The sequence below is a fragment of the Neopsephotus bourkii genome, unplaced genomic scaffold (assembly GCF_033783945.1).
Source record: "Neopsephotus bourkii isolate Nb327-2 ecotype Australia unplaced genomic scaffold, CSIRO-AGI_Nbou_v1 NB_1615, whole genome shotgun sequence".
Lineage (NCBI taxonomy): Eukaryota > Metazoa > Chordata > Aves > Psittaciformes > Psittacidae > Neopsephotus > Neopsephotus bourkii.
Window position 1 is genome coordinate 5,795,275 of NW_026902090.1, and position 26,769 is coordinate 5,822,043.

General features: G+C 39.8%; 1 long non-coding RNA gene across 1 annotated transcript in view; it reads right to left on the bottom strand.

Moving 5' to 3' along the window:
• LOC133222726 (uncharacterized) overlaps nt 1-26,769 on the bottom strand; it is a 231,971-nt gene that overhangs the window by 158,436 nt on the left and 46,766 nt on the right. The window lies entirely within an intron of this gene.

A 26,769-nucleotide genomic window follows, 5' to 3' on the forward strand; every position in this document is an offset into this window, starting at 1 on the left:
TGTCACAGTCAGCCCAAGAAACTCCCAAAGAATTAGCTGTATTCCAGGAAAACCTTTTGGAGGTGGTGAGTCCATATGCTTGCCAGTGCAACACAAGTCTCTAAAGGCATGAAGCATCCCTGTTTCACTGGAATATATACACATTTCCTGTAAGGTGGATATGTAAGAAAGTGGGACTGGCCAGGACAAAGCAGAAGTAATGTCCAGGAACAGAAACACTCTTGTCATGTACAAACACAATGCAGCATGTTACTCTGACCTAGTTTTCCATCAAAAAAAAAAAAGATACAAATTACAGTATTAAGTAGAATCTATGAGGAGAAGTTGTTCTTTGCAATATACGGGATTGAAAGTGATATCTTTCACAGTATGCTAAGTTACACCAGTATTTTTGACAGAGACACATGTGCAAACAGGTTCATCTCCCATCCTCTCAAGAGCTTTCTCCTGCTGTTTGTTATCTGACCTATCAACAATCTGTCATCCTGCAAAGCATTAAAATGCCACCCCCACTAACACTAGAGCATCTCCTGAAACATTGCATTCTAGGTGAGAGGAGAACTGGACCTGAAGCTTTGCAGCAAAAATAATTAGAATAACTATTAGAATAACTCCTTTGGCAATAACAAAAGAACTGGGGGACAGAGAGACGGGAGAGATTAAAAAAAAAAAAATAAAAAAAAAATCTAAGTTTCCAGAACTTAACCTATTTTTTGCAGATCATAGGTACCTCAACAGGAAGCGACAGCTTCTTACAGCTTCATTTTGGCTTGTTTAAAACTTGCTTTGTCTTTCCTGAACTTGTTGAATACCAGCATCAAGAGACAGAAAAATGGTACCAAAACTTACAATGCTCAGAAACCAATTGGGAATACAGAAGTTGCATCCAGCTTTTAAAAACAGCACTGAAGACACTGCTGTTTTCATGACTGCATCTAACTGAGTGAGCAGGAGACGTGTCCAGACTTCATGGGCCGAGGACCAGTGCCCCAGGACATAGATGCTGCCTGCTGATTGAATCCAGCAACCCTGAAAGCTCGTCACTGCTCTGTTTTGCTGTGACAGGCAAATACAAAACAATCAAAACAATCTTTTATGCATCCAGTCTGAACTCCATACAAAAAAGTATAGTCAATAAAACACATTGAGCACAAAATGGCAGAAGATTAATGAATACAAAAGAAACAAATGAAAGAAAAGCATTTTAGGGAAAAGCAGGGATGCTGAAACTGTCAAAACTGAATAGTAGATTTGATTGCTTAACATCCACTAAAATAAATCATTGTGGTGGTTTTGAAAGTATCAAATCACTTTCAAGTTCTGATTTAAAGTGCAGTCAAATCAATAGGAAGATGGCTAGAGCCTAAGAAAGTAAACAGATCAGAACATGCAGAAAAGACAAACAAATTATTTTACCCAAGGCTGTGTATGTTTTTTACTTCATTTTTGTTCACTAGTGTTCATGTACACTTTGATACACAAGGAACTAAAACATTTATGAATAGCTTCACAGATTATTACTGAATTCTTCTACAGTGATGCCTGCAGTTTTAGATGGAATTATTTATAAGTCTTAATTCATTTAATTGATTTTTTTTTTCCCTACACACCTGTAGTTGCTCTTTCATTGTTAATATTTCTTTTTCTGGATTGATCCAACTGCCACAGGTGTTATAAACACAGAATTAGACCATAAAGAAACTGGAACTGTTTCAAGCAAATAGAACAAACCTCTTACAACAGGGGGCTGGATTTTTAAAACATGCAGACATGGTTCAGCACCTATACAGATGATTTGCTACACTGAAACCTTATTTTTATGAAAGAATTATGCAGCATATATAATATTTTAATATATTAATAGAAAAAATATTAAATATATTTTTTACTGGGGGGGGAAGTATAAAGCCAGTTTCTTTCTAAAAGAGAAAGCAATTTGGAAAAAAGACTGTGTTCCTCAAATCATGACTTTGAGAAATAAGCTGCACATTGTAAAAAGCGCCGTGTTACAAAGATAAGCAGCAAATCAATACAGAAAAAGAACTAAATAGCAGACAAAATCTAAACAAATCTGTGAACTGCAACAGAAACACAATGAGATACAGAATGTACATGCTTACACATTTACTGACTAAACCCCAAATCTCCTCTATTAGCTGATATTTCTTCATGGGAAACAATAGTGAAAAAGAGAGGACTGCTGGAAAACCATGCAACTGAAGTCTGTATTTGTGATGCACCCTCAATAGCTCAGGTTCAGAAGCACTATAGGTATTTTCATTTGGCAGCAGATGCTAACTGTTTAGCCCTATCCCTCCTGCTAACCTATTAGCCCAGGATAAACAGCATATCAACTCTGCTTCCCCACACTGGATGTGAATGTTTTTGTGCCGCCTATGAAGTTTCAGAGCTTAGTGCTATGCGGTAGTGTTGCAGCCATGACTGCTCAGTTAGCTGAAAATCTTTCACATAACCCATGTTTTGCTAGTACAGAATTAATCTCCTCTTAAGCCAAGAGTAATTAAGTACAGAAAGAATGTAGATTAAAAAAAAATGATTAAAAAAAAAAAAAGATGAAACAAATAACAGAAATTTCACCTTAACAACCACAACAGAGGAAAAGATATCAAAACATATTTCCCATTAAACCTAAACCAAACATTAACAGATTTAGGGAAAAATATAAGAGTAAAAAGCCTGTTAATTGTTCTGTGCATTCATCTAAAACCCCAGCACAACTGAGTTCTCTCTCAGTTTGAGCACATTATGTTCGTCTCCAAGTCTGTACCAAAAAAACCCACATATTAACTGACTGAAGGCTCATAGACGTTATAACTAGAGACAAAAGTATGGCTAAAGCAGGCAATTATCTGGAAACAGGCTAACAAAACTGAATGGCTGGAAAAAAAGCTTTATTCAATATTAAGGGCATTTCTGGAAGTAAGTTGTGCTGAATTTACTGACTTTCCCACTTGATCTGCTATTTTCTTCTGACCAGCTATTATTAACGTAGCTAGGTAACATTTTAGGTTGTTACTAGTGGTACCTTAACACAGGAGCATTAATGAACAGGTAAAAGGATAATTCTCCAGGAAAGTTCGGGCTGTTCAGCCTGGAGAAGAGAAGGCTGTGTGGAGACCTCATAGCAGCCTTCCAGTATCTGAAGGGGGCCTATAGGGATGCTGGGGAGGGACTCTTCATTAGGGACTGTAGTGGTAGGACAACAGGTAATGGGTTAAAACTTAAACAGGGGAAGTTTAGATTGGATATAGGGAGGAAATTCTTTCCTGTTAGGGTGGTGAGGCACTGGAATGGGTTGCCCAGGGAGGTTGTGAACGCTCCATCCCTGGCAATGTTCAAGGCGAGGTTGGACGAGGCCTTGGGTAATATGGTTTAGAGCGAAGTGTCCCTGCCCATGGCAGGGAGGTTAGAACTTGATGATCTTAAGGTCCTTTCCCACCCTAACTATTCTATGATTCTATGAACACTGGGGCTGGATTCCTGCAAGTACTAACCCAGCTGACCGTATGCAAGCCCCAGTAGCCTACAGAAATGATCTGCTACTCTAAAGATGAAGTTCCTAGATCTAGACTTAATGATCTTTCTATGCCCTGTGTCACCTCAGAACAGTGGGCTACAACCTGCTTCCTCACACTTAAATGGGATGTGAGAATATCTTTATTTGCAAAACTGAAGGTAGAAGGAAAGAAAAGAAGGAAAAGAAAGTACGCTGGTTTTGATTCAAGCTGACAATCAGGCCTTGGAAACAGAGAGAGATTTGCTGTGCTTGCAAGTCCGTTTTCCTTCCCAGCAGGGTGGTCCCTTAATTTCGCATCTTGTGCAGAGACTCCAGATTCTTGGGCATGAAGGGAAGTTGCATTTTAGGACTGTGGACTTTGGCATAGCATCCGCACCTTTCTCATTCCACAGGCAAAATTATTTCGTTTACTCTCAAAAGCTTTCTGTATAAAAAGACCAATTTTATTTATTTACTTTTAGGAAAGGTTTTGCAAGGTGTTATTTTCTGCTGTGCATCAAGTGGCAGCTCAGAAACAAATTTCTGTTTCTTGCTTCTTTTCTGCACCACTTTTCTTAATCTTTTAATAAGTCATCCTCTGCAGGCTTTCTGCAAGGCATCTGCTCCCACAGCATCAGTACCTGAAACTCCATCTTACCTTTTTATTAACATGGGAATTGTGCAGAGGAAGTAAACAGACACTGACAGAAGGGTCAGAGACAGCCTCCCCTGCACCACAAAAACAATTAGATGCTCTTTAGAGTGAAGGAGCAAAACCTGTGAATTCTGCAGTGCGCCATGGGAAGGCTCAATAGCACTGCCAAGACATTTTAGAGACCAGGTGATATCTGGACCCTCCTCAAGTGCCAAAAGTCTTATTTTGTGATGGAACAAAGACATCCTTTATACCAGTACAGCTCCCACTATATTGAACTATACAGAATACATGATCTCTCATTGTTCAACAGCAGGTCTCATGATGCAAGACTCAAATCTCATTGCAGGTGAAAGAAAGATGTTAGCAATCTAATGATGTGATTTTTATTCTAGAGCATTAGAGCTTTTGAGGATCTATTAAGAAAAGCACATATAGAGCACAAAATAATACATCACTTAGTGAGAAGTGCTCTTCTTTCTGCCAGCATGTTCAGATCTTACCATGGTTTAGTAAAGAAAGTGAGGAACAGAACTTAGAGCATTTCAGACTGCATGGATTTGACTTTCTTCCTACATCCCTCAAGCAGAACACAAGATAGTTGAGAACAGCCCAGGATAATAACCTGGTTTTAATGCTTTAGACTGGTGTATTTGTAAACAATTTCTTCATTGATTTGCTTTCCTTACCTGCCCTAGGGAAAACACTTCATTCTGGATAAAAAGCCATCTTATCCACATAAGGCAGAATAGGATAGGAAAGGAAAAATGCAAAGAGAGATAAAATGCAAAGACAGACAAATGTACTGATTGCTCTGGTATAGAGAATGGATAAATTCAGCTTTGGAAGAAGGACTGCTTATGGTATGTGCTAAACATGGTGGGCAGATATAACAAGACATAGGAAGCTAGAAAGTGGTTGTAAAAGATTAATCAAATATGCACTGTGCAGCCAAGTCTCACAGAAAATCCTGCAGTAAGGGAAGCAGGCATATATAATAAAAATTAAAGCTGTTCATGGAGTAACACTTTCCAGCATGATCTAACATAAAACCTCCACATGATTTTCAGGATGTTGATGGATCTAAAGAGAAATACAGGTGGGATTTTCAGGCAGGAGCCTAGGAAAGTCCCAGCAAGTGCTAGTCTGAGTCTTTAGATGTCTTAAATACTTACATGCCCTGTAGGCCTTGATAGGAAAGGTATCTCTGTGTTTGTTTGTTAATCTTAATTCTTTTCTCCACTGGGGCTAGGTTTCCAGTTAAACAAAAACTGCATTTAATTTATAGCTAAAACCAAGGTTACCCAATACAGTCCTTTAAGACTCTAACTAGAACCCTAGCAAAAACAGACTGGAGTTTTAAATTATGTCACTTTGTTATGATTTCCTAATATTTATTCCACTTTATTGACACCACAGAAGAAAATGGCTGTTTTAAATGTTTGACTGAAAATTAGGAGCTCAGAATTCAAGCTTTACTTAATCTACAAAATATGCCCAAAGATATTTTCCCAAGCTTCAGTTCCTCCAATTGTCAATATGAATTCAAGTTAAATAGGATTTTCCTTATTTTTTATTTTTCTTTTTTTTTAAAAAAAAGCTTAAAGTTGAAAGGAATATTTTGTGTCAGCTCATTTGGTTTATTTCATTTTTTTTTTAAAAGGTATGATTTTAAAGAAGTGAGGAGTATGAAAACCAACTTCTAAAAATCAATTTCAAAACATCATAAACTGAAATGTATCAGCATTACAAAAAAATATATTTTTTTTTAATCATCAAATGAAATGTTTTAACATTTAAAGAATCATCACCATTTATTTACATAATGTCTGAAGCAGCTCATAGGTGACTCAGCTTCCCAGGTACTTCTAGTTCTCAGGATACTGCCTTCCTCCCCACACTCTTTTTCCTATGTGACAAAGTTACTGTTCTTTGGGAAAATGTCATTCAGGTCTAGCTGTGAAAAGCTGAATCATTTGGCCATGAATACCGTAAAAAAAACCAAACCAAAACCACCCAAATAATGCGCCTTCACAAATGCAACTAAATTTTGTCTACCTTTTGCGTGCATTGCAAGCCCTGTTGCTGTTTGTCAGTTCTAGGACCAAAGTGTCATGCCTGTTGGCTAAAGTATACTTTATGCTTATTCTCCTTACATGTGTTTGTATTGCATTCTTATCTTTTGTTGAGTCTGAAGTGACTCATAAAAATAAGTCTTCAGAGATGACTTAGAGTGTGGTGTGAGAACAAGTTTAGGTGAAGTGTACTCTGAATGACAGAGACTGATTAATTCATCATAAGATTATGGAAAATAAAGCACGAAACAGGAGTACCTTAAGAAGATGCAGTTAAAAATGCAAACTCAGTATTGGAAGGAAGACCAGTTCTGCACCCATTTTCCACGCCATGTGCTCTATTTCACTTCAGCTAGTCATGATCTCCTCAGTGCCTGGCCGCTCAGACACCTGTACCAACTGCTGCATCCATTCTGACTTTAAGGCAATCAGGGAAAAAGGGAGCTTTTGATAGATCTTGACAGCTTTCTTCAATTGCTTTCCTTCCCATAAAAAGAAATAAAAGAGGGCTGGAGTGGAAAGATTGCCATTGCAAGTTGTTGATGGTGCACCAAGCTACCAAGCATTAGAACCTCCTCTCAGGACATTGGGTCAGTCAGCCTCCCACTCCATTGGAGCCAGAGGCATGGCTTTGCTACACCATCAGGTGTAGCAAACTTTTGGGCTTCCCACAGCACTTAAGGGAAAGAGCTCCGCTTCAGTCCCACTTTCTTCCTGACATAGTTGGTACTTTCAACAAAATAAAATGAAGAAAAAGGCAATAAGTAGAAGGCTAAAACCGCATAGGTGTACTTATTGAGGTGGCTTACTGTACACTTAATCTTACAAGAAGCTATGGCTAAGAAGACTGATAACCTCTCAGCCCTTTTTTTTTTTTTTTTTTTGGACAGAAGGGGAAATATTTATGTCACTGTTGACTGCATTAGGGTCCTTATTTTCAATGAGCCCTTAAACATCCAGCTCATCCACATTACCTCTTAATATCAGTCACTTGTGAGGGTGGGTGGGAAGAGCCATAACTAAAAGCAATAAAATTCCCATTAACAGAATTTATACATTTGGAAATGGGTCTTTAACCTGGAGTGCTGGCTCCTGGAAGTGATGTGAAATACTGGAATTCTGAGATCTAGAGTGCAGGAGCTTATTGGTGGACTGGTTTACCACTTCCCACATTCAGGAATGGAGTTGAACTCAGATTGTCAAAGCTCACAAGTGACAATAGAAAACCCCAAACTTTGATCCCTACATATGTTCATGCCATCTGTCATATAGTTAACCACTGACTACTCTAGCCACATTGGAGATACTCAACCCTCTCCCAGAAGACAGGGACAGGACAGACATTTCCAGAAAGAGACTTTGGCTGCTACTTTAAGTTACCTCTTGTTTCATGTCTCTCCCTCAAAAATCTTCTAGCTCAGTTTCCCACATAGGAAAGATCAAGATGTATAACCATAAAAGTTTGCCCAGAAATAAGAACTGTACATCCAGAAGACTACACATGCCTCTTGAAGGTGAAGAGTCTCTGTGTAACTTAACCAAATATATCTGCCAAGCCTCGCTGCCAGGTACCAGAATCACAGACTACAGCCAAATAGCTTCAATTTCTCGCTGCTCAAGCCCTAAAAGCACATTTTGAAAACTGACCTATCTTGTCCTGGAGCTCATAATTATATGTATCTGCTGTGAAAGCTGAATAAGCAGACCTTTTAGGAAACAGAATCCAGGACCACAGCTCTTCACTGATGGAAAATTCAAATTATGAGGCATTACCACTGCAAAAACAAATATTATAGCAAGAAAACCTGGATGAAGGCCAAAACAAATACTGTCAGAGGCTACTTCAGAAATTACAGGAAGGGCAAGAATCAGTAATGACATGAAGAGTCCAGAGGGATGAGGGGATTTTGCTCTGAACCTAGCTTGTTTTCTGTAATATTTTCCTTTAATGTACAGCAGAGCTTTCATACTGGCAATTTTTAATATCTCTGGATGAACCTTGGTATAGAGTACTCCTCAGGCATTCTGTGGCCTTTTTTATTAGCATAACACATATCAGAGAAATATAGTGCTCACTATGTTATCTGCCAAGGTACAAATACCTCTTGCTAGCATAGAACCAAAAGTTGTGTTCCATATGTCAGGGACTTGGTTAACATAATAAATAAAGGCAATCTTTGAAAATGGGTAATCATAAAGTAGATCACTTCCTGGCTTCAATTAACTTGTGTGTTTTATGGAAAGGGAGGTTGCTTCACGGAATAACTATGCACGTTTTCCTTTGGTGTCAGCTGAAAAGGAAGTTTTACAACGGTTTTTCCACTTTGAGCAGAAATAAAGAAGTATGAGAAAACCTGTTTTGGTGAGATTTTTATCTCAGTTTTGAAGAAGGTTAAAGAACATAAAAACTATACCATGTACACTTACCCAGCCACTATGGCCAAACCATGCACTTTGTCAGCTCTTGTTCAACTGAAGCAATTCTTTGAAAATGTATTAGGAGAATTATTTCATAAACTTAAATACACAAGGTTTCAAAGGGGCATAATTTGTTTTTTCCCCCTTAATCTTTTCAAGGGAATGAAGTATATCAAGAACCAAAAGACCACCCCCCACCTCCCTAGGAAGAGTTAAACCAGCCCTTCCTTAAAAGCAGAGAGCACTGGTTCTGGTACAGCAAAGAAAGACCTACCTCTTTCTCCTCCTGGTCTTTCATAGCTGAAGGATTGTGTGCATGCACATACATGGGTAGGACCATGTAATGTCATGAGGACCTGAAGGAAAAACTCTCAACAACCTACAATAACATGGTCCTATGCTACATAGAACAGTGGACTATATAGAACCACACCTAACTATGCTCCTTACTACTGGTTTTTCTTTTCTCAAGACTAAGAAAAACAAGTTTTTCCATTGTCAGTCAAAAAGAATACAACATCTATCAACATTCAACCTGTTGGAAATGTTTTCTTCAGCAACAGATTTGCATAACACTGTTTCCCTTGTCAGGTCCACAACAGCTGTGGGACTTATTAGACTGACTTTGCATTGAATATTCAGCAGTAACTCGCTAGACATTTGAAAGGCCTCATAGGAGTCAAAAATAGAGATGAGCTAAAACAGATGATTTGCAAAAAATATATCCCTGACGAGATCCTGAAAACAAAATGCCCTTTGTGCACAAGAATGAGTAGGTGAGGCTGGTAAGCAGGTGAATTGCCAAAAAGTCTACACACTGGCTTATTATTTGTGTACACAGAATTCTTCGGGTTTAAAACTGAGGCTGTTGAGGACTTGCAAAGGTTGATGCATTTCTTGACAATGTGAGAAATCCTTCCCCTCTTCCTGACCGAGTAACTGTGGACAGCTCCATGGCCCACTTGTGGTTGCTTAAAACTCTTCCCTTCTACAGGAAGATAAGACACTTCACATTAAACATGAAGGCAGATATTTACAAAGTCAAAGAAAAAGGTTCTGTGTACTTCTGCTGCTACTGTGCATTGTCAGACAACTGAAAAGCAACTTGGCTGCACATAGACAAAGCAGGACACAGATAACACATAAACATAGAATAGTTAGGGCTGGACAGGACCTTAAGATCACCAAATTCCAACCCCCCTGCCATGGGCAGGGACACCTCACACTAAATCATGACATCCAAGGCTTTGTCCAACCTGGCCTTAAACATGATACAACACTAACTTCCCATAGAGCAAAAGATCATAACTGTGATCCAGAGGAACATGGGTTTTATATATTGATATCAAAAGGAGCCTTTGACATGGTGAAAGCCCTGGGATCCACAGTTAGTTTCCAGAGAGTGAAAAGGCTTATCAGACAGCGATGATCAGACAGTGAAATCAGATTAATGTATCCCCTGTGATAGCCAAGGCCTTCAGCATGGCTCTCAATAAAGAAGAAACTAGTTAGAGAGAGAGCTGAGTGACAAGCAGGAGACTTCCTCAAAAAGTCTGGACAGGACTTAGAAGCCAAGGGCTGAGAAAGCACCTGAAGAGAGTTTTGGGCACAGCAATGCCCTACTCAGAGCTGAGTTCTAGGCAATACTAGGAGGAATGAAGAGCAAGGAAAAGGTGAGAGATTTATGCTGTTCTCTGAGGAAGAAAATAATTCCAACTATTTGGGAATCTGACTAAATCTCTTAATAAACCTCAAAGACCTTTCCAAAGCATAGTCTCTACCCACCCCTTGCTCCCTGAAAAGTAAGTTAACAAGACCAACTCCTCTTTCTGCAGCTGTTTGCACTCCCCTTGACCCAAGGGCTATCTCTCCACTACTCTGTCTATAAGCTGCTGCACTGGAATGAGATCAAGCACACATGTCTGTGCTCAAATTATACATTTTATCAGCAAACTCTATCCAGATGGCAGACAGTCATCTACTGCCAGTAATCCACTTCTCCCACTGCTCCGCCACAGCAAATTGATGGCCAATCATGTCAGCAGCCTTTTAAAACTAAAAGAGAACAAGGATATACAGATGTTGGTTGGGTTTTTTAAATAACAAGCCATCTAGGGGAAAAAAAATTAAAAATTAAAGCCTGTAGTGCTGCTACAGAACAGAGTAATTTGGTTTAAAATCACACTATTTGCAAGTACTTTCATTTCTGACAAACAGGAAATGCAGCAGCTATGGCCGCTTGCCAGGTCAGCCCACTCTCTTACCTGCTGTGAACTGAAGTGTTTGCAAACTTTGCTCTGCCATCCCATGACTCCTTCCAGCCTGGTACTGGAGTATTCGTGGAGTTTATAAACATCCCTCCGTTCTTTCTCTCCCTGAACATAGGATTGTTCTCTGCTCCTGGAGATGAGTTTTTCTAGGTATTTCCCTGACTGACTTCTTCTCCTTTAGGCCAAAAAGTCCTGGGAAATCTAGTTTTGGCAAGCTTAAGTCATTTTGGAGCTCATAATGCAGCTCCTTGGAGAGATTCAGAATACATATCAAGATGTGAACAAGAAGCAACACTAGACAATTTCTACATCTGTATACCATCATGGTATACTGGCTTTCTGATCTCATGCTCTGACACAGCAGCTACAGTAGTAGCTGTGAGCTTTTAGATGTTCAACACAAGATTCTTGAAATTATGTTGAACTCCAGGGACAAAGGCATCAGCTCAGAGAGAGGAAATAAGATGCAATTTCCCACTTTCTTTTTTTTCCTTGAAGTTAGACTATAGAATCCGTTTCCCCTTACTAGTTTAAAAGATTCGAGGCTCACATGCTATGTATGGTGACCCACACTACAGCCAGATTTTTAAGTGTGTAAATATCTGTTCTACACCATCTCCCCTACGTTGCTCTGATGTTAAGAAACTGAGAATATGACTATCCATTTCTTTCTTCTCCATGAATTACAAAGCCTCCTACGGGAAAAATACTATGGGTAGTAAATGGAGATGTGCAGAGGCAGTAACTGTGTTGGGACACATACCTCCATACAAGCACCAAACATGGCAGAGAAATAAGACCTCTGAGCAGTTCAAAGCTCTGAATGTGAGGGTTTTACCCATGAACCTTTTGAATTTTATTGATTTGGTTGGGATTCTCTCATAAATAAATAGCAAATCATGTTAGATGGCCTTGCATTTAACAGCTTGAGATCGCATTCTTCATAATAGCATTTTCTGTTCCCAAGTACTAACACAAAAAGAAAACACAGATATTATGTAAAGCCAGAAAAACAATAAAAATATGACAATGTGTGTCAATCAACTCAATGCTCAGGAATAACAACTGTAATTTAAATAAATCAGAATTTGATCAGAAAAATAAAATTACAGCAGCAGACACTGGTTTTTTTTCCCTTTTACTTTTGCCAAAACAAAAGTTCATGGCATTTCTTACTGGATTTTATTGAAAATAATAAATCCTATTTTGCAGTTGAATTAATGACACTCCCATACTTTTGCTCAGTACAATAGCAATAGATACTCCAGAAGTCTCACTAAAACCAAATATCAAGGTTGTTGACATTTGCATGTCTAGTGCAACATTTTCATTTCAGTCTGGAAAAAAATTAGATTATAAGAAACCTTTCAGGAAGTTGGGTTTTTTACTTCTGCTATTATTTTTATATCTGTGGCAGTATTTCAGGCTGCAGGTGCAACAACTGCGAAAGGAATATATGCCCAGAAGTTCAGCGCTCAATATAAGAAATTTTTGAACTCCAGAGACTGATGGGAGCAGCGTTGGAATCATTAGAGCCAGAAACTATCCCAAAACGTCTCATTATACCTGCTAAACAGCCCAGAAAGCAGAAGGCAGTGCTGTGGTTACAAGGCAGAAGCAGGCCTATGGTCAACTCATGCTTTCCAGATTGCAACAGCATACATGGGTCTGAGCAGCTTTAAACATTCATGCAGGCAAAATCTGCGCTTGTGAAACATAGAAGCTCTCTTCCCCTGACCCTGCCCTACATGGTTTGCTAGAAGGAACTTGCTGCTTATTTGGCACCTGGGCACAAGGGGACACATTTGGAAAGCTGTCTCTCCTCACCCAGCTCAGAATCTGCATGAGGCTTCCCTGCACTCTTCCACCCCTGTCTCTGCTCTCTGAATGCTTTTTAGGTGTTTTCTGACTTTCATGTTTAATTCAGGAGTATATCTTAGTAATTGTTCTTCTCTAGACGGGAGCCTTGGAACAGCAAGCCAAATAGCTTTTAATTCAGTATGACTTCTTGATACCTTTATGAATCTCTTCATATAAAGGAGGTTTCAATTAATATAAATTGCTGGAAAATATTCAGATTTTCAGTTTTCTCCTAGCACAAGCTTTAAGGTTTGATGAATGGGATAAAGTTTATTTACAGAGGTATTGCAAAACAACAGTTTCCATACACATTTCTGAGAGCCAAGGCCTGGAGAAACTTAACCAATAAATTGGGAAAGAAAAATTAAAAAAGATATCCTATTAGAGCTGCTTAGGTCAGAGAGATACAGAAGTCCTTCATGTCTGATCCCACCCATCTCATATCCATACCCTAAATTAGCTTCATTTGTGTGACCACTGAAGAGTCTAACTTGCAGGCTCCAGTAATGCTCCCCATGCACAGAAGCATGTAAAGCACCAGGGTAAAAGGTTGTTTACAGTGAGTTGCCATCAGTGCTTGCCTAATTCACAGGAAAAAAAACAAAGCAAAACACCCCAGAAAAAACCCATGCATTTTCTGGAAAATCCAGACACCAATGCAATCTGAAAATGACTGGTGTATATAGATGAGTTCAAATGAGTGCCATCAACTTCAGCACCTGGCTCCTGGCAGGCATGAGACACAGCTGACACTAGAAATCAGCATCATACCATCCCATATTTCCTACTTTTAAACACAAGAGACATTAAAAGTGTTCAGACCTTTCTTTAAGCATCATTTTGTGATCAGGCTGTGACCTTCCTATTCCTATGAGGAAGCGATTGTCAACAAACCCAGGTGTTCATGAATGGTGCTTACAATGTGGAATGCGCACAGTTTGCTTCAAGATTTTAGCCAAGTTCACAATGTTTTACCTGCCCTGGTAACTTTGGTAAGACACCTTCTATTTTGGCCCATAATTTTTATCTTAAAAATTACATTCAACATATAAATAGGTGTTTCCTACAGAAAACATTTTCAAGTACTCAGGCTTAGGTTTCTGCTTAATTAGATCTAAAGGTAAGACCTAGGGGAGAAAGGAAAGAAGCATATTTATTTCCTGAATAAGTTTTACAATGAACAGCACTCTTCAAGTCTCAGCATCGTGGCTTTTACAGCAGTTCAGTCTTTTAAAAATAATCTAAATAATCAAAATAAACACTCTAAGATCATGAAAATCCAGGCCTTTGCATCTTCCAGAATAAATTATATTACTCTGTACATAAAGACAGACAACATTCCCATAACCAATAGAGACAAAACAAAAAAACCCTACAAAATTTAATGGAGCATTTCAGATGCTTGGTTAGGAGGCATGGTTAGAAAACTAATTTCAGACTAGCAGGCCACAAGTGGTAAACAAATTCCCGATACAAAAATGTTTCAAATGGAAATTGCATAAAATGAGTGATGCTTATTCATGGCCACAGCAGGCTGAGAAAAAAAAAATTAATTTAAAAAGTTTTTTTCCAACCCAGCCCAAGAACATCTGATTTCTAAATCAATAGCTGTCTCCAGCCAAACTGAAGTGCTTGCACAACTTCAGACAGGTAATTACTTACAGGGATTGGATGAGGAACAAGCACATCAAGGGATATTGCTACGTCAATCTCTCTTCATTTATATTTTATTGTAGCCTTTTGGTTGTTTCAGAGATGGCACTGAGAACTGATTTTGTCCCCTAGTAGGGGCAATATAAAGAACTAATGTACTAGGTACACATCTTTGACAGCTACTTTTTCAAGTCATGTAGTGTCACAGCTGAGGGGCAAAGTTAACAGGGAAGAAGCAGTTTTAAGAAGATTTAATTGTGGTTTGTTTTTTGGTTTTTTAGAATGATGTGTGTATTTTGAACTAAGGTCCCTCAAAAAGGAACAATGAAGATGTAGTCAGTCATAAGATGTGAAAACTATTTAATTCCAATAAACACATTTGTAGTGCACTTCATATATACGTAGAATAGGTAGTACCCTTGCACGTCATTATTAACATGGCACAGTAACCAAACACCATTTATCTCTACATTGAGGAAGGCTCATAGTATGCATTCAGCCTCACTAATTATTTGATTATTTTTTTCATTAAAATTAGAGTATTTGAGGGACTAAATTGGAAGTTGTCTTTTTAAGTTTTATGGCTTTTATTTAAAAGATTATTTTTAGCCAAAACCTTAATATTTTCATTTACTGAAATCATCTTAAAATCAAAAAAGATTTACTTTGCTGAACTACAATTTTCTTTATTGCTAAATATTGCTAAATGCATTAAAATTTTCTGGGGAAAACTTGTTCTATGCAGATCTAATTTTCAGTATTAGAGTTTGGGGGATTTTAAGATTGAGAAAGCTTCTTTCAAAGTCCATTTTTGACAACAATAACAAATATTTACCTAAACAACATTTATTTTGCCGGTTGAAATAACTTTCTAAAAGTCACTCCCTATGATACTTACTGCAGTAAAAGTGAGATAGTACATGAAATATTATGTAAGTCCTAAAAGATCTATGCTTGTGTAAGATCTGCAAATCTTCCTCCAGTTTCCTTTGTATAGCTAGCAGCTCTCGGCACATCTTTCTTCAGAGAAGCAAGCTCAAATATACTACCCTCCTGAGACAGTGGTACTTTTTATTAGAAAAGGATGTATTTTAATGAACTGGATACATTTAGTTGCCTCTGGTGTTTTCTCTTGCATTCCCAACTCTCCCAGGTGGTGAGTCAAAATTTGCATCTTAACAGAAGCGGAGTACTTTATTGGAAAGACATCATGGTCAACAGCTTGTACACAGGTTTTTGTCTATTATGTAGCTTGTTTAAATTTATTATCTCCTTTACAGTCTCTTGATTAAGGGATACACAATGCTCATGATAACTCACATTTTATTCTTCTTTTATGCTGCTGTATTTTTGAACTCACTAGTAAGATTAGTATACTAGAACATTAATTTGATGGTCAGCTTTGCAGGGCGATTACTCTGTATGATTTGCATTGATCTGATAGCACAAAACAGGTAGAAACCTCCTGATCACCTGGAAACTGGGCTTTTGTGATGTGGGTTTGACTCTGCAAGACCATTTCTTAGACAGGGTTTCCGCAATATACAGCTAATAGCAACTATACAGCTGCCATAAGCCAGTAACCAAATGTGCGCATCCTGACAACCAGGACTTCTGACTCACTCATCAGTGAAGGGAATAGAAGCCAACCCCAGAGAAATGAAAAGCACTTGCCTTGTCTTCCTATTGAAGAAATCTTTTCCACTGACAAAACGTTTCATGGGAGTTTTCTAGTAATCACTCAACATAAAAACCAAGGAAGAGCCTTGGGATGCAGCACTGCATGCAATATAGACCTTTGTTGTAATCCCAAGTCATTTTCACTTTTACTGCTTATTTTCTTCCTAGAGTATGTAACAGAACTTTGCTTTAAGATTAAAGCAATAGAAATTTGACAGTCCTGACTGAGCATAAGAAAACTGCTGGCAGGGCAAAGCCAAAGCTTGCATATAGTGCCAAGTTGTTGAAGAAAGCAGAAGAGTTTTATCCCCATGGTCCTGACCCAGTACCACCGAGAAAAGAAAGCATCCAAGGAAGACCAAGAGCATGGAGCAGCCAAAGCATCTGCGACTTAGTAGTCCCTTGTACTGTTCGTTACCTTTTATTCCTCACATAGACCCCTTTTCTCCATGCCAGTCATCTTGAAACCTTCCACAACTGTTTTTCTAAACACAGTTTCTTCCCTCTTAAACTTTCTCCCTTAGATCTCTGTCTAGCAAACACAGCCTTCCTTTTCCACACCAAAGACCTTTTGACTTGTACAATAGATAATTTTACATTTCTGCATTATTTCTAGTGACCTGGATGGCAACACTGGAGCCCAGTGGCTTGCTGCAACCAGATGCAAAGGAACATGTGTCAGCGTGAAAAGTCTTACAGAGATTTTTCTACAAGAAAACAAACTTCTCAGGTGGGGGAAAGATGTTGCTCCCAACCAGGGAGAGTTTTCAGTTTCCAGAGCAAAGAGTTTTGGAATGTATCACCAGATGTAAACTGGGGAGCATAAAATACCTTCTGCAGTTTCACAGGTCTGTTACATCCTTCTTCCCTTCTGAATCGCCATATTAAAGAAGCCAACTGTTTTATCAAAAGTGATTACACTTCAGTGCATATAAATATACATTTAAAAGAGACTACAGCTTAAGCTAGTTACTTAACATGATGTGTTTATAAAATGATCAGAGTCAAATAAGAATCCAAAAACAATCTGGTACTGAAAAACTTTGGTAGTTCAAGCACGTTGGGACAAGGAGAGCATAGGCTGACGTCTTAACGACTTCTTTGCCTCTGTCTTCACTGGCAAATGCTCTGACCACACCACTCAAATCTTGGAAAGCAGACGCAGGAACTGTGAGAACAAAGACTGGTAGGAGAGGAACTGGTTCGAGACCATCTTAAAAATCTGAACGCACAGATGTCCATGGGTCCTGATGAAATCCATCTGCGGGTCCTGAAGGAGCTGGCAAATGAAGCTGCTAAGCCGCTGGTCATCATATTTGAAAAATCATGGCAGCCAGGTGAAGTTCCCGATGACTGGAAAAAGGGAAATATAACCCTGTTTTCAAGAAGGGGAAAATGGATGACCCAGGGAACTACAGACCAGTCAGTCTCAGCTGTGCCTGGCAAAATCTTGGAGCAGATTCTCCTGGAAGGCATGCTAAAGCACATGAAAAACAACAAGGTGCTTGGTGACAGCCAGCATGGCTTCACTACGGGGAAATCCTGCCAGACCAATCTGGTGGCCTTCTATGATGGGGCTGTGGAACTGATGGACAGGGGTAGAGCAGTTGATGTCATCTACCTGGACTTGTGTAAAGCGTTCGACACTGTCCCACATGACATCCTTGTCTCTAAATTAGAGAGGCATCAATTTGATGGATGGACCACTCGGTGGATAAAGAACTGGCTGGATGGCCACACACAAAGAGTTGTGGTCAACGGCTCAATGTCCAGCTGGAGACCAGTAACGAGTGGTGTCCCTCGGGGATCAGTGTTGGCACTGGTCTTGTTCAACATCTTTGTCTCTGACATGGACAGTGGGATTAAGTGCGCCCTCAGCAAGTTTGCCGATGACACCAAGCTGTGTGGTTTGGTTGATAGGCTGGAGGGAAGGAATGCCATCCAGAGGGACCTTGACATGCTTGTGAGGTGGGCTGATGCCAACCTCATGAAGTTTCACCATGCCAAGTGCAAGGTCCTACACCTGGGTTGGAGCAATCCCAGGCACAACTACAGGCTGGGCAGAGAAGAGATCCAGAGCAGCCCTGGGGAGAAGGACTTGGGAGTGCTGGTCGATAAGAAAATTAACATGAGCCAGCTTCAGTGTGCACTTGCAGCCCAGAAAGTCAACCATATCCTGGGGTGGATCAAGAGGGGCATGACCAGCAGGTCGAAGGAGGTGATCTTGCCCTTTTGCTCTCGTGAGACCTCACCTGGAGTACTGTGTGCAGTTCTAGTGTCCTCAGCATAAAAAGGACATGGAACTGTTGGAACAAGTCCAGAGGAGGCCACAAGGATGATCAGGGGACTGGAGCACCTCCCGTATGAAGCTAGGCTGAGAAAGTTGGGGCTGTTCAGCCTGGAGAAGAGAAGGCTGAGTGGAGACCTCATAGCAGCGTTCCAGTATCTGAAGGGGCCTATAAGGATGCTGGGGATGGACTCTTCATTAGGGACTGTAGTGATAGGACAAGGGGTAACAAGTTAAAACTTAAACAGGGGAAGTTTAGATTGGATATAAGGAAGAAATTCTTTCCTGCTAGGCTGGTGAGGCACTGGAATAGGTTGCCCAGGGAAGTTGTGAATGCTCCATCCCTGGCAGTGTTCAAGGTCAGGTTGGACGAGGCCTTGGGTGATACGGTTTAGTGCGAGGTGTTCCTGCCCATGGCAGGGGGGTTGGAACTTGATCTTAAGGTCCTTTCCAACCCTAACTGTTCTATGATTCTATGATTCTGTGATTATATTCATTACAGATTGTCCAGTCTGACGCTCTAAAAACCAACAAGTTTTTGATAAAGAGCTGACATAAAGTTCCAAGAAGATTCAGCTGCTTTCTGCAGGACTCTGATGCCACAGCAGTGAGTGAAAGTCTGGGCTCAACAGGATAACAAGAAGCAGCTATCAGTATGACAGCCTTCAGAAGCAGGATGAGGGTGCAAGGGAAGTTTAGATAAATAAAGACACAATAAATGCTCTCCAAGAGGGTTAAATTATAAGTGTCCTAAGTGAGCCACTGAGGAAGTTACAACCCCACAGCAAGGGTACCTGAGCAATGGGGATGAAGGAATTTCTTGCATCTCCTGCTGGAGTTACCAACAGGAAGAAATTGCCTGGTCTGGTAACAAAGCAGCCATGACAATGTCCATACCTTTGGATGCTCTTACTGCCGCCTTTGCTTGTTCACCCGTGCAGCCAGCTGCAGCTCTCTCTTAACACTTGACTGATATTTTAAGACAGAGTAAAAAAATCTTCCTAAAAATAATCATCATTTACCCAGCAATCATTTAAAGTTTAACCTAAACAGGTATTTAAATCTACTCTCCCTGATTCGAGAGAGGTCACTAAACTAACCACCAGGCTCTGCAGCTGTGTGAGGTGAAGGCAGGTCAAACAAGACCCTTCTCCCATCTCACCCTAGCTGCCTGTGAAAATGAAACCTGAATGGAAAACTCAGTTTACTGCCACATGCCCTGGAGACAAGTTCAGCCTTCAATTATTACAGGCATGGAAGGTTTTTTTATAGGACAGGACTGCCATCACTCTGGTGTCTGCAGCACAAAGGTAACAGAGCAGGTATCGCTCAGTGTCCCTGCGCTGTTTGTCAGTGCATGAACAGCCCTCTCTGATCAGGAAGGACAGGATGCCATACTATTCACGTTCCACCATCCCCCTGCTTGCCAGAGGGACTGTGGTGTCTCCACCTGAACAGTCCCACAAGGGCTCAAGCAGCCCTGTGTGCTTCCAGCATTCACATTTCTATGTTTATAGCAATGGCCACACTTCCCCTTCCATCCACTTTCAACTTTTTCTTTAATAAGAGCATGCTTATGTCCATCACAAATGTTTTTCATGAAAGGGAAATGAACGTCATATATAACTGGGACAGAGTATGTGCAGGCTGAAACTCAGAGGGTGGCAAACATGCAGCAAGAGGCAACCACATAGCTGAGGTCTGCATACACAAGTCCAGAGGCACTGGCTTACCTCTGGACTCACATGAACCCGACGCACAACTAGTAACCGATCTAATAAAACAATAAAATAATCTTACTTGTCTAAAGCAAAGCTTCACTTATTGAATTACCCTGCTGTGACTATACAAAGCACTTAGGCTGTTGTAGTGGTTCATTTTTTATTAATGATATGAAAGGGGACCAAATCTGAAGGCTCTGAAATCCTTCATTCTTCTGCTGAAATCTCTCTCATACATTATTTACATCCAAGAATTCTCACTCAAACCAAGGCACATGTTTCATTTCCCCTTTTTAGCACCTTTTTCTTTAATTCAAAAGTTTCTTAGCTACAGCTGAAAGACAAAAATATAAATATTAAAGAGTGAAGTACTGAAAAACTGACAGTGGAATAACTGACAATTTTCAATTTATGGAAGATGCTCTTTTCCTTTTATGCTGCTTTTTGAATTAGGAGATGTTTCACTTCCAAATTCACTTAAGGTACAAAGTCTACTGAACTGAGACCTTATAATCATATTTGCTGATTGCTTTAGCAATTGTCTCCTGCAATCTTCTAAACAACTCATTAGACTCCCACTGACTGTGTCCAGGATAGAAAAAGATAACATGGATGTCCAATTATTTTTTCAGTCCAGGTATACTTACATCCCACATTCACACATATTTAGGTTTGAGCACACATAGGCTACTATTACTATACAAGACAGAAAAAATGATGACCTAAAGGAGCAAAGGCTGCTTTTTTAGCTCTTTACATCACCATAAGCCAAAACTGTGCATTCATGGGAGGAAAATAGAACCTGCACCTCCCACCCTAGGAGCTGCAGGTTTAATCACTGCTTTCCCCTTCCAGCTCTTCCTCAAGTTCAGGAGAACAACTGAGTATTGACAGCTGTGTTGCAGAAGAGGTACCATGTCCTCGGGGGTGCACCTCTTCTGGGAAAACAACAGGCCAAAATTCACCTCCTTTTTCTCTGTTGAGAAAATAAGGTTGACAAGGATTGCTTCCTATTGATAAGGTTACCATACAACTGCATGGAGCAAACATAGGTGTTAAATTAGCCAGGCAGTTTCCCTTCAGAGCTCTGATGCTAGAAGGCTTGGGTGTTGGGTGTTTTTTTTTCTGGGTGGCTTTAGGTTTTTTGTTTGTTTATTTATTAAAGGGAGTTAATTCATGCACAGCTCTGCAAAGAAATTCAAGGATTTGCTGCAACAAAACAGACTGACATTCCTGACTGTTATTCCACTGGGTGGATAGGTTAATAGTCCAATAACTGGACAATTAGAATTAGATAGAAAACCTGATTTGGAAGGGTGAGGAATGCCCTTTGAGATTTCTACCCATCTTACCTCAATTTTGCAAGCTTTCCTAGTCAAAACTGGTAAATACTGGGAAACCTGAGCTTTGCTCTCCAACCTTATATATGACCCCTATTAGCCGGTCTAATAGGACAGTGTTCTAGCTGTTTCAAAGTTGTGATATAAAGCAACTTCTTGGGTCTCTGTAGACTGTAACATGTATTAGCATTAGTGTTAGATCTTAATTAGATCTTATTCTTGTTGATTTACTAGCTTGTAAGCATCTGACCTTCTTTTCCCACCTGCCTCTTGGAGGTTGAAACCAGTTTTTGTATATTAGAACTACAGTCTAGTCAAAGGTATTCCTTATTGTATTTAATGATTTACACACATAGCAATACAACACAACTGAAAAGGGAGTTGGACTAACACAGGCAATACTGACCACTTTTCCTACAAGAAGAGTGACTGTCCAGGTGTTCACACCCCTCCCCCTAGTCAAAATGCAGCACTCTGGGCCACATATGGAGCAATATGACACAGAAAGCACAGATTTGGAGGCACATAACAAAAATGTGCTAGTAGTAAGGGTTGGTAATAAGCTGTACTGAACATGGAAATAAAACCATTGGGAGAGAGGGAATTAAATATCCATCACAGATGACTTTTGAGAATAAATAATGCAAGCAGTGGCTAGGCAAGGCACATGTGATTGCTCCTGGTGGTGACAGACTGACAACTACTTGATATTCTGTCCCATGTGTCCCTCCACCTCTAGACAGAAAAACAATTCTCTCCCTTTGCAGTTCCTCCTTCTTGCTCTCTGGGAAGAGAAATACAAGCCTTTACTACAGCTACACAAAATAGCAAGGGAAAGGGCAGCAGAGCACTTCTCAGCAAATAAGACCACCTGGGAGGGCAAATCCCAAGGATGCAGAGGATGCAGGCCACTTCCATGGATCTACTAGCAGGACTTCAAACAAACCAGGTTTTCCCTTGTTATTCCTCACCACCCCAACAGCTTGGTGTAATCTAGCTCCAGCAGTTTGATTCACACATACTCTTAGAGTTTAGGAGACACTATGAACTGTCATAATAATTTACCAGAAAGGCAGAAGGAAATAATAAATCAGTCTCAAAACACATACAGAAGTGCATCCTCACTGCTCACCAGTGAAATAGCTTCTCTGTCACAGGAAGATGCAATTGCCAGACTTGGCAATTAGCACTTTGCACTGCTGTTCGGTTCAGAGACTGTCATTTCACTCCCACCACCAACCACTGGCAGACAGCAAAACTCAACCCACAGTGTAGTCAGGGATATTCCTGGCATTCAGACCACTATGGTGGTTTTTTTTCCTTTGAGATTTAGCTTGCAAAACAATTACCCGACAACATGCAGATTGCTTGGTAGCCTATGGAATAACCTAGGCAACAGAGTAGGAGGGCCTTTCTGCTTGACTGTATGTGTGACCATCCCCATGTATGCAGTGGGATAAGAGGGAGGAAGAGTCAACATCCTGCTGCTGAGAATAGCTTTTAAGTATATACCATGCATTCATTAGCTTTTTTTACCCAAGAAAATAACCATGTAAGTTAGCCGGTGTAACTGGGTGGCTAATACAACTATATTCTTTCCTTCAAATGCCCGACAAAAGGGGGAAAAATAATGGTTCACACTGAGGCATTGTTTCTTTTTTCAGCAAAATAGAAAACCTGACAAGAAGATGCTGTTTACTTTTTTCTGACTATTTACTACTTATTTGTAAGCTTTTATTAAGCACAGGAAAAATTTACAAGCTTTATCCACGTATCTATCCAAAGTAAGTCAACGCTACCATCTTATATCACAAAGAATATTGTCCTTATAAATACATTTGATTTTAATAAAATAAGGTATCAAACATGCTAATGTTTTCTTAATCTTTCTGACAACAACTTCAAGTCATTTCCAGTTAAACATTCAGCTTGCTGGAAACCAGATGACCACGAAGCCCTGGGCAAGGACAACAGGCAATAAGTGCTCAGAAGTCAGGAGACTGAACAGAGATATCACCACCTCTATTGATGATGCTGGAAGAGGAGCTTTTACGACTGTCAGTGACCCACCTCTGCCCAGCACGCATTGCTGCTGACTGCCAGGCCAGTTGTGAGCCACCAACCCAAAGACCTACAACCCGATGTCTGCAGCATGGGATTCACCTTCCCACACTCCAACATCTGCCTTGTGTACTGGCACCAAAGTCCATCCCAGTCATACCCAGTGGCTTCTTCAGATCTCCTGCCAGACACACAAAATCGGCTACAAACCCAAAAGGGCCCTGGAGTCTGCTCAGCTTCACTTATCTTTGGTTGCCCACAGTCTGAAATCAAAATTTTGTTTCTTCAAGAAACACATCACAATCTCTGCCTAATCTCATCAGAGACTGTTGGAGCAGTGCATTGTATCTCTGCCAGCACACATTGGTCCTCTCTCTCAGTCCCTGCACCATTTCCAAGGCAAGAAAACAATTGTGTAAACAATTTATAGTCAACTGCCAACTAGAAGACAAATATATATCCTTGAGTGACAGAATGTTGTCTCTTTCACCAAGATCTCACCTACAGCTCTTTGATTCTTTATACATAGCTAGCAGTAATAAGCATACTGCACACATCTCAGGCCTATGGTCAAGTAAGAGGTAAAACTCAAAGGAACAGAATTTAAGAGGCTTTATTGCAATATTAACTGTCCAGGAAAAGATACCCAGTCACCACAGTTCATTTTTTTTCCTATTTAAATATAATCTTAATGCATCTTCAGAATCCCAAATCATATGAAACTGGAAAATGCAATTCTACACTATTCAAATGAAGAAATTAAAAGTGATAATGGAGCAGAGTAAATATCAACTTCAGAATACACAGAAAGACTTGAGCCTTTCTGGCCTTGCTGATTACAGACAAAAGCCTAAACTTTACAGCTAAAATATTTACAACTCAAGAATACAGTGCTGCCTATTAGCAGGAGTACTACTACTGAAGCTTATAGTTACTGAACATTTCAGTTTGAGAAATCTGATAAAAAATAAAAGCCTTGGATAATCCTGAGGATTATATTTTAATTCACAGCTTTGCTTAGTGGCTTCACAATTTTTTACTGTACTTCCAATTTTGATTTGTGAAAGGTCAGTTCCTGAGCAGGATAGAATTTCAGCTATCATTTAAATTATCAGGGCATCAGATACATGTCCAGGTAGGAATGCTGAGACCCTGCTGGGAAGGGGACATATTCTGCTTACAGGACTTATTTTGCTGTGCTACAGCAGAATAAATTACTTCTACAGTTTCTTGTTGACAGCATTACTAGCTGCACCAGAATGCAGGATGGTTTTACAAGATAAGGTAGTTGCTTTAAGAGCACAAACCTCCTCTCTATCTGGTTTCAGTCTCTCCAGCAGACCTCACAGAAGTCTAATGGTGTTGCTCAGTACCACATAAACCTTAGCAAGGTACTTTGGATTGTTAAATGAAGACAGAATTCCAACCCTATTTTAAAACAAGTCAGCAATGTGCCAGCACAATGGGTCACTGACTTTTCAAAACCCTTTCTCCCTGAAATAAGGGAGAACACAGGAGATGACCAAAGGGTTTGCAGGATCAAGCAGCTTCTAGGAAATACACCAGACAAGCTTAAATAGGAAGAGATTCAGCAGCTCTGCAATTTGTAACCATTAAAATGAACAACATCATTTAGAACTTTATTCATCAGGAGAAGACTAGGATGGGAAATCATGACTTCTGCCCTGCCCAAGGAGCTTGAGATAAACTGTTAGCTGAAACCTTCCAATAGAAAAGTTTAGCTTTGGCAAAGATCCCCTTCCCTCTCCCCTTCTTTCAAAACAAAGAAGTTAAAGCATTGTACAGAAGTTTCTGAAATTCCTCCAAAAATTAGTTGAACTATTTCATTAAAGATGAGCAATAAGGTTATTCTGGTACAGATTTACACTTTGCCTTCATTCTATGATGTAAGATGCAAAAAACACAGTATTTTCTCTAATATTCTAATGCACCGTGATACACCTTGTATTACTAAAATACTTCAGTTTTCAAGTATTTTCAAATAAAGCTTGTTCCATGAAAAAAAAAATATTTTTATTATTCTAGAAATTCTAAGCAGCTTTTATGGAGACTGGATTCCCAGCTTTTAAGATGCCTGACACCTACAAGTGACTAAGTACATTTTATATTTAATCTAGCTTGCTAGTTAAATAACTCTTTCTTGAATCTGAGGGCACACAGCAAGCAATAATCCTTCCTGTGCTTTGCAGCAGGGAGGCAGCATAATCCACTAAACCTGACCACAATTTGAAGCAATGATCTTCTTAGACCCTAGCCCAGACTCTGAACACCTTTCATTGTCTGCTTACACAACCTACAGGTGCTGTGTTTCCATATTTTGGTTATTTGGAAAGCACCCAAGGACAGTGCTTGGACTCCCATTCCAGATGTATCCTAGGCCCTATGCAGGCAGAGAGGTAAGGACAGTGTTCACCACTCAACTTTCATTTAGAAAATAAGAGGCAATAATCCTTGGCCAACTGTAGGTAATGGCAGTAAGCTAGTTACACAGAACAGTACTTTTCACGCTGCTTTGCAATGGAACAGGCAGGAGGGGCATTGGCAATGTCATCTTGACATCAGAGAAGTGAATAAGGAGCTGAAGGAATTGGACTTAAATGGGAAGCTTCTTACACAATCAAGAAATGTAATAACATTCCCATAATGTTGAGTCCATGTTTTCAGATGTTTTCATTACCAGTAAAATCTATTTAGACTAAAAATAAAAGTATATTTTTATTTCCACCAGCAAAGTCAATGATTAATCTTGGTTGAACAGTTTCAACATCTACAGTCATTTCCACACCAAAGAATATATTTAGAATGAGGGCAGACATTTTTCCCATCAAATAGGAAGCCAATTCAAGAAGGAATCAGTACTTGGAAAGTCCTTAAGTCATATGGCTCAGGCAGTTCAGACAACCTTGAACTCTGGACCACAAAAAGCCATGGGAGGGGACTGGGGGGAAGTCCATAAAAGGGTGGAATACTGTAACACTGTCACATGATTTAAAATAGGACTTGAGAAATGCTCTACACACAGGAAAAAGAAAGCACAACCAAACAAAAAACCAACCTTCTGTTTTATCATGTTGATCACTTTTCCTTAACTGACCATTCTGTGAAAGGTGCTTTCTACTGATACTTGACAGAAGAGATAGTTTTATGAGTAAAGAAAGAGTCAATAAATGTCTTTCTTATTCCTTTGCAAACAATACCTTTCTATCACTCA